Below are 13,156 nucleotides of genomic sequence, written 5' to 3' on the forward strand. Positions count from 1 at the left end.
GAGGATCCACAAATACCACATAAATTGAGAGACTTGAGAGTGTAATACAATGAAATCTTTGAGTTTTATTTTGGAAACTTATAAAAACTCCGGAACACTGGTGGAACAAAGAACTTGAGACATAGTGCTTGACTTGATCGTTCTGTCTTTCAATTGCTCAAGACCCAAGTGAAGGTTAAGAAGCCCCATGGTTGAAGGTAATATGGGTAAGTTTAAAAGTCAGATTAGTTTATTCTAATCCGGAGGAGAATTTTTTATTGAACGCATGTGTACTTTTGAGGCGTGAAAACATTGTAGCAACTCCTGATCCATTGCTGAGTTTAGCTTTACTCAGGAACTGGCAAAGGTTAAGCTTGGGGGAAATTGTTGACGGTCACTAACATCAATTATAAACCGTCAACATAACCTATATTTATACTTAATTCCATCACCAAACATAGGTATAAGGGTTTAAACTAATAAATTCCATGAGTTTTGGTAAATCTATGTTTCCAGCAGGGTTTATCCAGAAAACCATCAAGGGGGACCTATTCGTCAAAGGAAATTACTGAATTCCGCCACGTAATCGATGTGGGAAGACTCTAGAAGGCGAATCACCGAAGCAGAGCCTGTGTCTCTAACATGTGGGGCTGGCTAGCCCCACCTAGAGGCCGCCCGGCCTATGGGCCCCCCATGTCAGCCTCGCGTTGCTATGTCGGTTCCCCATCGCCTCCTAGGTTGCATCTACGTCGTCCATTAAGTCAGTTTGATCCAATGGCTCACGTTGGATGCTCCAGCCTATATATACCAGCCCCTGCCACCCTCCCTAGAGCCATCCTGAAACCCTATTTCATATCATGACGATCAGAGCCAGCTATCAAGAGAAGATTAGTCCTCCATAGGATCTAGTCTTAAATAATATTGAGATAGAGAGTGAGCGAAGAGTTTGGAGGAGGTGCCGGCCTGTCGGTGCTCTCTTTACGGCTTGTACCTTGGCGGATCCAAGTTCTACTTGAGCTTGCCTTCGAGATATCTCTGGTAATCAACTTCTAATTTGAGTAAGCATCTTGTTTATATTGTTCATCAAGATCATGACTCTTTTGAGTGCTTTATTCCTGTTCTACAGGCAGTAGAGTATTTAATCTTAAATGTAAGCATGGTGCTTAGACTTGGGTTAATTGTGGATGCATCTTGCATTCTGGAAGGTGGTAGATCACGTGAGTGACATAAGTTCTATATAGCCTGAACTATACAGCTTCGTTGATCCTTTGTAGTCCACCTCCCGTTTGTAGGCGCACGTAGGACGCGGTTGCGAAGGAAAGCATCCTCTGCTAGTGTCTTTCCCTAGTAATGTCCCAAGTTGAATAGTAGAAGACATAAGCTTACCCAAGTTACAACTAGAGAACTTTAGTTATCCTCTCTATGCTTCTATTTATCCTAACCTTGTTGCTACCCTTAGTTAAGTTAGACCGTAGTTAGTCTCACACGTTTCCCTGTGGATACGATACTTGGAATACTTCCGGATGAAAGCTACATCGGTATCCGTGCACTTGTAGATTTCTCTATGTATGTTAAATATACCAACAAGCCATAAGCTGGCAGTGTTGGCTTGAGCATCACTGTCGGCTCGAGCCACAAGCCGAAAGTGTTGGCTTGAGAATCATTGTCAGCTCATGCCACAAGCGGGTAGTGTTTGCTTGAGCATCACTGTCGGCTTGAGCCACAAGCCGGTAGTGTTGGCTCAACTGACACTGCCGGTTGGTGCCAGAAACTAATAGTATTGCCTACACATCACTAGCAGTTCTGAGTACCTACAGTGATGTGAACTGCACATCACTGCCGGTATGCCACTGCTGATTCAAAATCTGGTAGTGAAGTGGGATTTTGAACCAATAGTGATGTCCTGATCTAGGGTAGTGTATGCCTCTCCTATCATGTGCAACCAGGCATACAACACATGCTTATCATCCGGCGACTGCTACCCTCTAAACAAACTTTATGTTGCCTCTATTGAGCCAAAGGCAACGAATCTTCTTCGTCATCACAAAGATGGGAAAGTCTAACTTGGTCTAGGGATAGAAAGTGTCCTCCGATGGCAATGGCTTGGAGAAGGACGTCGATCTTAGACTCTAAGTCCTTGTCCTTGTCTTGGTCCCTAGCTATCAAGGTGGGGTAGTGGCGCCTTATCCATGTGCACATCACATTCTAGCCTTGAGATGGCTAAGTCGAGGGCATGGACGTGCTCGGCACCATCACGAATAGGGCCCTCTGAAGCTCGTTGACATTTTGGGATAGCTATGCAATGCTGAAAAATCAGAGGGAAAAGATCGGCGAAAGACTTGGTGAGCTCAGCAAATTTCTACAACAGTGGGTTGTGTTGGCCCAATTGGCTCTCATATTCGGATCTAGAACTAATAGAGGGTAGCTTGGCCCTTGGAAGCTTGGATTGAATGGAAAATGCAATGGCCATGGGCCAAGCTACCCTCTATTAGTTCTAGATCTGAATCTAAGATCAAATTGGGCCAATAATCTAGTATTGGAGCCAAGAGGGTTCTTGAGTGAGCGAGCGCCATGTCCACCGCCAGCCAAATCGTGAGCACGTGCGCCACCATGGGTGCTAGAGCAAATGATCACACGACATGCCTTGCTACCGCAAATGGAGTGAGATCCGGAGCCAGCTGGAGGATCATGTAGCCTGGTCGGGAGCCGCCGCCAGTCACCATCACCAAAGTGGCATCGTGGTCGGCGTGGCCGCTCCCTCGTGTTTCAGATGGTCTACTACGACTCTGGAGTGAGAACGCCCTGGCTGATGCTCACCAAGTTGAACTACCATGAGTGGAGTCTGTTGATGAAGGTCAAGCTATAGGCCCGGCAGCTGTGGGAGGCAGTTCACGTTGGCGGCGTCGACTAGGATGACGATCGCCGGGTGCTAGAGGCGTTGTGCGCCACCATCCCCACCGAGCTTGGTGCCTCCCTCGTCAACAAGGCTATGGCAAAGCTAGCATGGGAATCGATCGCCATGGCACACATCGGCGGAGATTGTGTGCACCGAGCGACGTTGCAGCGCCTCCGAGGGAAGTGGGAAGGCCTCACTTTTCAGCTTGGTGAGCAAATCGAGGACTTTGCCCTTCGTCTTACCAATCTAATGGAGTAGATGACGCGCAACAACGACACTGACCTCACGGAGGAGCATGTGGTGGAGAAATTCCTCTGCTGCATGCCAAGGAAGTATGCGTAGACACTCCTCGACTTCGAGTAGCTCACCATCAAGGATGTGACCTAGAGGCTCAAGGCAGTGCAGGACCGCGATGGGCCTCACACCAAGCCGAGTGTCGCCGAAGGCAAGCTTCTATACACGATGGAGTAGTGGCATGCCTTCGATAAGAAGAAGAAGGAGGAAGGTTCTAGTTCATCCAGATCTAAGGAGCCTCGCCGACGTCCACGAGGTGGCAAGAAGAAGGAGAAGGGACCCTGGGGCCAGGTCGGCGCTGATGGCGGTGCCGCCGGTGAGCGCTAGGTGACCTAGGATGACACCTGCAACAACTATGGTAGGACTAGACACTAGGCCAAGGACTGCTGCCTTCCTCCATGCCACAGTGGGCAGGCTCACATCACATAAGCAGAAGAGCAGGATGCCACCCTATTCCTAGTGCATAGGTGCGTTGAGCTACAGCAAGACATAGGAGAGGGGGTGAAAGGTCCAAGCTTTCCCCTTTCTAGGTCGACTGGCTCTGCTAAGCTCCACCTTGATGAACTGCATGCCCATGCCTTCCTCGGCAAAGGTGCCACCAATGACAAGATCAACGGCTGGTACCTCGACACCGGTGTGACGCACCATAGGACTGGTCAGCATGAGTTCTTCTCCGACCTAGACTCCGACGTGAAGGGCTCCATCAAGTTCGGTGATGCCTCTACCATCGAGATCAAGGGCATCGGTTCGATCATCTTCAAGGCCAAGACGGGGGAGCACCGTCTTCTCGCCGGAGTGTACTACACCCCAGCCTTGAAGAACTCCATCATCAGCGTCGGGTAGCTAAACGAGAACAGCTCATGGGTGGAGATTGAGGACAGCGTGCTGCGCATCTAGGATAGAGGTGGCCGTCTTCTTGCCAAGGTGAACCAGGGAAGCAACTGCCTTTATGTGCTCCATGTATTGGTGGCGCACCTCCTCTGTCTTGCCGCGTGCTGCGATGATGAGGCGTGGTGCTAGCACGAGAGTTTTGGGCACCTTCACTTTGAAGCCCTGAAGTAGCTCGACAAGAAGGAGATGGTTCGTGGCATGCCCTGCGTCGACCACGTCGATCAGCTTTGCGACAACTATGTGGTGACCAAGCTGAAGCGTCGTTCATTCCCGCGTTAAGCCTCCTACCATGCCACCGAGCAGCTCAAGCTGGTGCACGGTGACCTCTGTGATCCAGTGTCACTGGCCACTCCTGGAGGTCGGCACTACTTCCGACTACTCGTCGACGATGCCACCCGCTATATGTGGGCTGTGTTGCTCGATTCCAAGGCAGCAGCTGCGGACACCATCAAACACCACCAGGCAGCCATGGAGCAAGAGTGAGGCCGCAAGCTCTGGGTGCTCCGTACAGACAATGGCGGCGAATTCACGACAGTTGAGTTCGCAGTGTACTACGTCGACAAGGGGATTCAGCGCCACTACTCCACGCCCTACTCACCATAGTAGAAGGCGTGGTCAAGCTCCATAATCAGACAGTGGTGGTAGCGGTTTGCGCGCTCCTCAAACAGCGCGGCATGCCGTCGGTCTACTAGGGAGAGGTTGTGATGACCGCTGTACACCTGCTCAACCACTCTCCAACCAGTGCGCTCGATGGCAAGACATCGTATGAGGCCTGGCATGGGTGCAAGCCAGTGGTCAGCTATCTACGCATCTTTGGCTGCCTCGCCTTCATCAAGAAGCTAAACCACATCAGCAAGCTGGATGATCGCAGCTCGCCAGGGGTCTTTATCGGCTACGCGGAGGGGGCTAAGGCCTACCGCGTACTCGACCTGGCGACACGACGCGTGCGTGTGGCGCGCGATGTCGTCTTTGATGAAGGACATGGCTGGGCATGGGACAAGGCGGTGGATGATGGGTCGGCGACCACGCTTCGTGACTTCACTATTGAGTACACATGGGCTGGAGGTGCTGAGGAAGCACAAGGTGCATCTTCATCGACGTATGGGTCTTCATCACCAGCGCTGACCTCTTCACCAACTCCACCTCGTTCGCCATCACCAAATCCTAGGGAGCTTGGTGGCTCATCGGCGGTGGTCGGCAGCCCATCGGCGGTGGTCGACAGTCCATCGGTAGTAGCTCCGACCTCTCCAGCACCGCAGTCGACCTCTCTGACCTCTACATCATCGTAGCTGATCTCTCTAGCATACCAGCCGACCTCCTTGGCATCTTCTACCTCGCCCGCTACGACACCAGCGCATGCATGGCAGCCGGAGGTCGAGTACGCCACACCGCTGGAGGACGATAAAGACCGCCTGGACGCCTACTACGATAATGAGCCTCTACGATACTGCACCGTGGCAAGCATCCTCGGTGACTAGTCTTCACCGGACCAACTCGAGAGGCTCTTCGCCAAGCTTCAACTGACGCACGCCGGTCAGCAGACCACTTACAGTGAGGCGCAGGGTGATCCGGCGTGGCGGTCGGCGATGGAGCAGGAGCTCAAGTCCGTCGAGCAAAACCGCACCTAGGAGCTGGTGCCACTGCCTGACGGCCACCGCCCTATCACCCTGAAGTGGGTGTTCAAGCTCAAGAAGGACGAGCTGGGCGCAGTGATCAAGCACAAGGTGAGGCAGGTGGCATGCGGCTTCGTTCAGCAAGATGGGATCGACTACGACGATGCCTTCGCCCCCATGGCACGCATGGAGTCAGTCTGTGTCCTCGCGCTGGCTGCTCAAGAGGGGTGGTAAGTCCACCATATGGACGTGAAGTCCGCCTTCCTCAATGGCGATCTCAAGGAAGAGGTCTACGTGTGCCAGCCACCTGGCTACGCCATCGCCGGAGAAGAGAGGAAGATGTACCGCCTGGGCAAGGCACTCTATGGCCTACGTTAGGCACTGCACGCCTGGAACGCGAAGCTTGATGCCACACTCAAGAAGATGGGCTTCAAGCAGAGCGCTCATGAGGCGGCGGTGTACCGGTGAGACAGCGGACGCAACGTTCTACTGGTCGGCGTCTACGTCGACGACCTCATCATCACCGGCGCTAAAGAGCAGAAGGTGGAGGTGTTCAAGGCGCAGATGAAGAAGGCGTTTGACAAGAGCGACCTCGGCCTCCTCTGCTTCTACCTCGGCGTCGAAGTGCGCCAGGATGCCACCGGGGTCGCCCTCCGCCAAACCCACTACGCCAAGCGCATCCTTGAGCTCGGCGGCATGACAGGCTGCAATCCGGCCCACACCCCAATGGAGGAGAAGCTCAATCTGAATCTGAGATCCAATCGGGTCAACAGGTTGTGAATTGTGCCATTGGACCGAGACCAGGGCAATCTAATAGATGTAATGGCGATAGATAGTGGGCGTGAGTAGCCTTACGTGAGCCTTAGGTCTTGGGTACAAGGGACTGCCAGCGATGGCAGCTACAATAAACACCTGACCCTGAGAGCACAAGGGAGGAAATAGAGATTGATCTATTACTTGAATCTCTGAACTGATTACAACCGGCCATATATAAAGGCCAATAAGCAATCCAACAAAGTCAAGATAAACTCAAATACACATTCTCTTCTCTATATAAACATGGTCAAACTTAATTAGGGTGGGTTGACATGGGATAAACTCAAATACATTATACAGTGATGAGTAGAATATACAAATGCATGCGTGGAACCGAGAGTGAAACTTTCTTTGCACAAGAAGCCCAGACATCATGACGCTCAAGTTGTCAATTAAACTCTGGCCCTAAATGGAGGGGAGTCCTTATCCTTGAGAAACCGGAAATATTCCTTTCGCACCATGTCCTTGCCATTTACAGGGCAAAGCTACATCTATAGAAACTGAAAATGCCAAAAAAATAAAGAGTGAGTATACAAGTGACAGGGAGCGTCGTTTCAAGAACGATCTAAAATCAAACAATTCTTAGATAACTTCGTTACATTCTTTGTTCTCTATATAAATTATGAGTTTGTCCGTACCTGACATCCATCCCGATAATCATCACAGTGTTTTGTTGCTCTGCAAATGCTGTAACGTAGGTTGTGGTTTCTGGTAAACGGAACTGAGCGAATGACCATTCTGAACTGAAGTAATCCGGCAGAATCACTGGAGAGCACATAAAATAGTGTGGAATATATAAGAAGAAAATCCAGATACTAGTAATATGGAACAAAGAAATTCCACAGCTACAACTTGTGATTACTAACAACAAAACTGGCTAGTGATTGCTACTAGTAACCCACATGTGTAGACTAAATTCATGATTGAGTAGAATGCATAAATAACTACTCCCTCCATTCCAAATTATATGTTGTTTTGGCTTTTCTACATATGTTACTTTTTTATACACTTAGATATACACTATGTATAGATGCATAACAAAAAGTTAAAAACATTGTATGTAGAAAAGCCAAAACGTCTCATAATTTAGAATGGAGCAAGAAGTCATATTCCCTTTTGATGACTGTAATAACCCACACCAACTTACTTTATAAGGACAAACTAAGCCAAGGATTATACGATGACATAAATACATTCATGCCTCATTCTCAAGAGAGTTATATACAAAATTATATATCTATTGCCTTTTGCAACACATTTTGCAATTGCTAGAAAAAATAGTGAAAACAATGTATTGAAGTCGTAGAAATAGCTTATTTTAAAGCGATTCAATGAATGTGTTACTCACTAGATCATATAATGCATGGATTTGAATGACCAAGCAAACCCACCATCACCAAAAGAAAAAAAAGAAATTGAAAAGGAATGAAAGACAAGGCTGATATTGCATTGGATGCAGTTTTTGTTTTTTTGACAGAACGTGCTGCTTGATCAGCAGATTGCTTGTGACCAGCTGCATCTTTCCCCCCAACTCTAACTCTCAAGCTGAAAACATGCAGGGTTTCTTTGTTACTGCACACCGCCAACCACTGCAGGTCTCGTGACAGGGCAATGCTATGTATCTCAGCTGGATCAAGCCCTCCACGCACCTGCAGATTCAGAAGAACATCACATTATTGCTTAATTGTTAAAGTGAGTCTGCCTCTGTGGCAGATATTCACGTAGTATAGATGTAATGTTCACGTAGTACATGATGTTCTATAATATTGTGATGTTCACGTAGTATACATGTGACGTTCTATGATATTTTTTGCGATATTCAAGTGATACACATGTGATTTTCCGTTATGTTTTATGATGTATTTTAAAGTTTTATGATGTTCTTAGACGGCTGCTAAAATACATATGATGTTGTGTGCTATATTTTATAATGTTCTGTGGTGCATTTTGTGATGTTCCAATAGTATACATGTGATGTTATGTAAAAATTGACTGACAAGAAAACAAAATATCAGGCAACTGCATTTGAGTAAATCTGATTGTTAAAATTTTATTAAGTGTTACATCTAAACTGATTGTTTGCAATTAAATATAGTTAATCTCACCTGCTGCAAACAGGTCCCATCCATGCACTACCGGATACAGTTATCTTTGCCAAGTGCCCCAAAACACTCGGCAAATCGTTTGTCGAGTGTTACACTAGGCAAACAACACTCGGTAAATTGTTTAACGACAAACAATCTTTGCCGAGTGCCTGACAAACATTCGGCAAACATTTTTTCAAAAAAAAATAAAAAAAAACAGCACCACCACGCTAGCCCCTCCACCAACAACGCCGCCGCCATCGCCGGCGAGCTCATCGCCTCCTCGCGCTCGACTGGCTCGCGCAGCTCCTGCGCCTGCCACCACGCCCGCTGCTGACACGCCAGCCGCCGCCACGCCCACCACCGACACGCCCGCCGCCAACATGCCACCACCACCACCACCACCACCACCACGCCTCCCACCGACGCCATGCCACCACCAGCACCACACCGCCACCAGGAGAGAGAGGGGGAGCGGCGGCAGTCGGATCCGGGGAGGAGGAGGAGGGGAGGGGCGGTCCCCGGATCCAGAGAGGGAGGGGAGGCAGGGACCGCGTCGGAGGAGGGGAGGGAGCAGCGCGGCGGCGCCGGAGAGAGGGTGTGGGCGGGCGGATCTAGGGAGGAGGGAGGGGAGCTGAGGGCCGGGCGGATCTAGTGAGGGGTGGGCAGGGCCGCGCCGGAGAGGGAGGGGAGGGGCGCGCCGTGCCGGCACCAGAGAGGGAGGAGGGGAGGGAGGGGAGCGGAGCGGCGGCGCCGGAGAGAGGGCGCGGGCAGGCGGCTCTGGGGAGGAGGCAGGGGAGGAGGGTGGGGAGCTGAGGGCCGAGCGGATCTAGTGAGGGGAGGGCGGGGCCAGGCGGAGAGGGAGGAGGGGAGGGCAGGGCCGCGCCGACGCCGGAGAGGGAGGAGGGGAGGAAGGGGAGGGGGCATGCCAGAGAGGGAGGGGAGGGGGCACCGGTGCCGAAAAGGGAGGGGAGGGAGGATGAAGCCGGTGGGGTCGGTGTCGAGCAGCGGCATGCGACCCTCGCGGGCGAAGCAGCGGAGCATGGTGATAGTGTCGCCCTCGAGCACAATGAAGCGCAGCAGGCCAGCGCTCCCGAGGACGGTCACCGTGAGTTATATAGTATAGGAGCTTTGTCGAGTGTCCTAGATCTCACACTCGGCAAAGCGGTGTTTGCCGAGTGTCCCAGATCTGACACTCAGTAAAGGATTTTTTTTATTTTTTATTTATTTTTCTCATTTCATGGAGGGACACGTGGCTCGATGTTTGTCGAGTGCCGTAATTTGCCGAGTGTTTTTCCCATATTTGCCGAGTGCCGGAGTTTGCCGAGTGTTTTTCAGTAGAATTGCCGAGTGTCAGAATGTTTGCCGAGTGTTTTCTAGTAAGGCACTCAGCAAACAGAGAGTTTGCTGAGTGTCAGAATCTTTGCCGAGTGTTTTTAGTTTAGCACTCGACAAAGAGATGGTTTGCCGAGTGTCCGATAAAATACACTCGACAAAGAATATGACACTCGCCAAAGCCTTTGATTCCGGTAGGTGTGCTGAACACTCTGACGAGGGTGCCATTGACGCTGGCCGTGGCCAGCACGGCCCCGTCAACGGTCATGGCCATGCACATGATGTGCGAGCTATGCGCGGCGATGAACCTCGTCTCGGCTTCTTCCTGAGCCTGTCGACGCGGACCTGCCCTCGCGTCGTGCCAAGGCAGGCCAGCACGTCCACGTCCACATGGCAGCAGAGGCACTAGAGCCCCCGGCGGTTGAGCGCCATGGCGATCCTCCAGAGCGAGCGTGCCAAGGCACGCAGGCCATAGACCCTGACCACCCGGTCGAGGATGACGATGAGGTAGTCCTTGGACACCCGGACGGCGTGGACTACATCGGACTGGAACTCGAGGATGTCAGAGATGCGCCGGTTCTCGCGGTCGTCCCAGACCATGACCCGGCTCCTGGTGCCACCGCCCTCGCCCCCCCGCGGTGGCGATGAGCGTGAAGATCTCGCTGCGGAACAGCATCTCCATGGCCATCATGGCGTACCCGTCGCTGGCGTCGTGCGGTAGCACGCAGCATAGCTTCTCATGGAATGGGCTGCTGCAGTCGAAGACACGGAAGTCAGCGGTCGTCACCATCCTAAAGTGGGTACTGTCCTGGTTCCAGGACACCGATACCAGCCGGACGCCGTCAGCGGCGGCGGCCTCGGCATTGGCGCCGCCTGCTATGGCATGGCCCATCGATGGATGCCGGTATAGTAGTTGCCGGCCGTGACGAGAAACAGGGAGAAACAGAAAGTTTTTCTACCAACAGCTAGTGGGTGGCAAGGCTGACGCCACCATTGCGCTGCGAGAAAATGCGATCCAGCCAGGCGGCGAGTTGTCTATACTCCGACGGGAATGCGTGATATCACTAGAGACCGCGCCCCGTGGGCCTTAATGTTAGAATTGATCTCATCCGTCTTGACCCCACGGTTGAGACGGACCCCTTGACCACGTCCTGATTGGGGACGTTCAGCCATCTAGTGGCTGGTGGGCCCCTGACGCACAGTGCCTATAAAGAGGAGGTGTGGCAAACAGCTCTAGACATGAGGTTCACCGCCGCCACAGCCCCACTGTCCTAACCCTAATCTGATCCAGAGGGTGGCACTGCCAGCGGCGGGAAGCGCCACTGCCTCCACCACCACCGGTCTCCACAGCTACACCAAATGTCGCTGCCCGTGCGCAGATCTTCACCGACAAACCAGCGAAGGCAGGGAGCTCCTCCGACGGTCAGATGCTCCTACATCTCCCTCTCTCTCTGTCTCCTACTCCTGAAGCAAACTCTAGGTCTATGTGATTCAATTAGAAAAGGACTCACCCATTAGATCCACTACTAGATGATCCAAACTATATAACAATGGTACCAGAGCAAGGTTTAGTATGTGGATCTGGATCGGGGAAAGAAAAGCAAATCGAACCCTAACCCTAGATCGGGTACGGGAAAAGTGGGGATGAGATTAAAACACGGTTTCAACAAAGAACCCTAACCCTAGCAGTTCGCCACCCTAGGGTGTAGATCTAGGGTTTTCCGAATCAAAAGCAAAGAAAAACGAATGGAAAGAAAGAGTGGAGTTCGAATTCGATTCGGATCCAACAGACCAGAACCCTAACCCTATGAAGAAGCGCATGGGGAAGAAGAACAGACTCTAACCCTAACTGGGTGAAGACGGAAGGGGCTTGGCTTCAAGACCGCTTGATCCGAACCCTAAACCCGTGACCAGATCTTGGGGAAAGAAATAGAAAGAAAAAGAGAGAAGAAGGTGATTCAAATCGACCCAAAATTTCACCAAACCCTAACTCTAAAATCCCCAGTCTAGTTCGTAGATCTAGATCGGGGACAGGAAAAGAAAAGAGAGAAAGATTGACTGATCCGGATCGGATCGGGAAAGAATAGACCGTAACCGTAACCCTAACTGTGATCTCGAATCAAGAAAGAAAGGACGGATTGGAAGGGGTTTTCTCCTACCTGGGGATCCCCAGCACCGTCACCACTGCCTATCGTCGCACTGGACGTCGCGCGGAACAGGGCACCATCGCTTGGCTACTCGGCAGCGGCCCGCTCAGCCACGGGCGAGCACGCACGCTGACGAAAAGCCCAACGGCGGCGCTGGCTTTGCGCACGCGCGGTCACGGCAACAGGGCACCACCATGCGGCCCCTCGACAGCAGCGTGCCTAGCCTCGGGCGAGCACGCACGTCGATGAGAGGGCGCGGGGCGGAGCCCCTCTTCTTCTCCCTCGGCCACCGACGACGGCTGCTGCTGCGGCTGTTTCTCTGAGCGGCGCTGCGCGATGAGAGAGAAGGGAGGGAGGGAATGAACTAGGGTTTAAGGGAACGACGACCGTGGGTGCTTTTTGATCCTCCGCTAGGCGCGGACGGCCGTCCGATCTCCATTGACGGCTGAGCACGGTTGGGTCGAAAGCGGCCTAGGCCTGCATGAGTGGCTGCTGGGCCGAACAAGAGATCAGGCCTTTGGGCCAAGCAGGCCTCCAGGCCAAATGAACAAGATGTTTTTAGTTTTTTTTTTCAGAAGCTATTTTGAATGAATAAAGTTAAGTTTAAATGTTTTATCTCTACTCAAATTTGATCCAACGTGATAATTTGTTTAGAGAACAGATGAGTAAAGTAAAAATGCTTCTGAATTAGTATTATTTTTAAGAATTTTTCATGCTACCATTACAAAGTTAAAGAATGTTATCTTCTCATTAAATTCAAACCAACAGGAGAATTTAATTTGAAGAGCACTTATAGTTTTCAATAAATGATGAAAAGTTGATCCTCCAGTTAAAATTAGAACCAATGGGAAAATTTTAATTGGAGGAATAGTCGGTTGATAGTTAAAGTTAAATTATGGTATTGTTATTTTCTGACCAACGTTGATGATAACAATATTATAATTCTATGAGTTCTATGTTTAAAGTTTAAATCTCTAATGAATTTTGCATCAAAGTGACAAAATTTTCAAAGAAAAGATAAAGATCAAGGAATGCTCTTAAACTAGAGAAATATATTTTCATGTTTCCGCTGCAATGAAGTTGATTGTCTTCTAATTAAAT

General features: G+C 50.8%; 1 pseudogene; it reads right to left on the reverse strand.

Annotated features, from left to right (window-relative positions):
* Positions 1-6,961: 6,961 nt before the first annotated feature.
* On the reverse strand, positions 6,962-10,508 carry LOC136513605 (autophagy-related protein 18d-like; annotated as a pseudogene).
* Between the last annotated feature and the right edge of the window lie 2,648 nt (positions 10,509-13,156).

This window comes from Miscanthus floridulus, chromosome 16 (assembly GCF_019320115.1).
Source record: "Miscanthus floridulus cultivar M001 chromosome 16, ASM1932011v1, whole genome shotgun sequence".
In the NCBI taxonomy this organism is placed as follows: domain Eukaryota; kingdom Viridiplantae; phylum Streptophyta; class Magnoliopsida; order Poales; family Poaceae; genus Miscanthus; species Miscanthus floridulus.